The sequence below is a fragment of the Choloepus didactylus genome, chromosome 3 (assembly GCF_015220235.1).
Source record: "Choloepus didactylus isolate mChoDid1 chromosome 3, mChoDid1.pri, whole genome shotgun sequence".
Classification (NCBI taxonomy): Eukaryota; Metazoa; Chordata; class Mammalia; order Pilosa; family Megalonychidae; genus Choloepus; species Choloepus didactylus.
Window position 1 is genome coordinate 215,232,357 of NC_051309.1, and position 2,429 is coordinate 215,234,785.

Below are 2,429 nucleotides of genomic sequence, written 5' to 3' on the forward strand. Positions count from 1 at the left end.
ACCTATGCCAAGACACTTAATCAGATCATCAAATGCAAAGACAGAGAATCCTGAAGGCAGCAAGAGAAAAGCGATCCATCACATATGAGGGACGCTAGATAACGATGTGTGGATTTCTCAGCAGAAACCATGGAGGCAAGAAGGAAGTGGTGTGATATATTCAAGATACTGAAAGAGAATAACTGCCAACCAAGAATCCTGTATCTGTCAAAACTGTCCTTCAAATATGAGGAAGAATTTAAGATATTCTCTGACAGACAATGACAGAGTTTGTGAACAAATGCCTGCTCTACAGGAAATAATAAAGAGGGCACTACAGACAGAAAGACAGGAGTGAGAGGTTTGGAAAACAATTTTGGGTGATGATAGCACAACAATGTAAGCACACTGAACAAAGACGACTGTGAGTATGGTTGAAAGAGGAAAATTAGGGGCATGTGGGACACTAGAAGGAATGAGGAAAATAAAGACTGGGATTGTATAAATTAGTGAAACCTAGAGTGCTCAACAATTGTGATAAAATGTACAAATATGTTTTTACATTAGTGAAAACAAATGAATGTCAACCTTGCAAAATGTTAAAAATGGGGTGGTATTGGGGAAACAATACGATCAATGCAAACTGGAGACTATCGTTAACAGAAACATTGTATTATGCTTCCTCTAATGTAACAAAGGTAATATATTGAAGCTAAATGCCTACAAGAGGGGCATACAAGGGAAGGGTATGAGACTCTTGGCATTGGTGCATCTTTTATTGCACTTTAATTCTATATTTCCTCTTGTTGCTTTTTAGCTGTCATTTTTTCTTTCTTCTTTTTTTTCTTTTATCTCTCTACCTTCTTTGACTCTTCCTCCTTTGTGGAAGAAATGGAGATGTCCTTATACACAGTGGTGATGGTGGTGAATGCATAAATGCATGATTATACAGGGAACCATTGACTGTTGACTTAGGATGGAATGTATGGTGGGTGAACAAAACCATTTTAAAAAAAAGGGTTGATGAAGAAACCTTGAGGGCACTACATTGAGTGAAATAAGTCAGACACAAGGACAAATATTGTACGGTTTCACTGATATGAACTAATTATAATATGTAAACTCATAGACATGAAATATAGATTATCAGGATATAGAATGAGACTGAATAACAGTGAGTAGTTGCATATTATGAGCAGAACATTTAACTAGGATGAATTTAAGTGTTTGTAAATGGACAGAGGCAATGGTAGCACATTATTATGTGAATAACTAACATGTTGAATAGTGTGTGAATGTGGTGGAAAGGTGAAGCTTAGAGTCACATGTGTCATGAGAAGGAAAGTTGGAAGTTAAACTACTGGAATGTATAAAACAGTGAATCTTGTGGTGGACAATGTCTGTGATTAAATTTACAAATATTAGAAATCTCTTTCATGAACTAGAAAAAATGTATGGCACTTAACTAGAAGTTTTAAAAGAGGGGTATATAAGGAAGAAAATACACATATTGCAAGGTATGTACTACAGTTAGTAGGATTTTAACATTCTCTCATCAACAGAAACAAATGTACCATACCAACACCATGAGTCAGTAATGGAGGGGGGCAGTTAGAAGTATGGCAGGATTTCAGTTCTTTTTTATTTTTATTTCTTTTCGGGATTAATGAAAATGATCTAAAAATTGAAACCAAAATTAATTGTGACAAACACACAACTATATAATGGTACTGTGAACAACTGAATGTACCATTTGGAAGACTGCATGGTATGTGAACAATCTCAGTAAAATTGAATTAATAAAAAGACTTATCTTTTAGTGTTGCATACTAAAAGCTTCAAGAAAGAAGTTATATGATCTTTGTGACTTGTTTCAAAAGAATACGGGAGAGAAGGATTTCAGTCAGGGTACAGACAAAAAAAACACTGACTCAGGGTTGATAACTGTTGAAGCTTGGAAAATGGTACATGGAAACTCATGTTACTATTTTTCTACTTTTATATGTTTGATATTTTTCATAGTGAAAGATACAAGATAAAATTTTTTAGATTGGACTAAATTTTTTTCTATTTATGATTTTGTTTGTCACATTTTCTTTGTTATTTCACTTTATATATTTCAAGGATATGTTATCTCATATTTTCAATGATCATAAGCGTAGAATTAAACTATGACTAATAAAAAAAAACATGTTATCAGGAGATAGAGGGACAGCAGAGATTGGGAATTTGATCCTGAAGGAGCACAGAATATTCAATAGGATTGACTGTAAAGATCCAGAAATGGATAGCACAATATTATCTGATGGTAGCACAATATTGTAAAGTATAATTAAAGTTGAGTGTGAATGTGGTTGAAAGAGGAAGGCTAGGGGCATGTAGGACACCAGAAGGAAAGACAGAGGATAAAAACTGAGATTGTAAAACTTAGCGAAACCTTGAGTGGACAA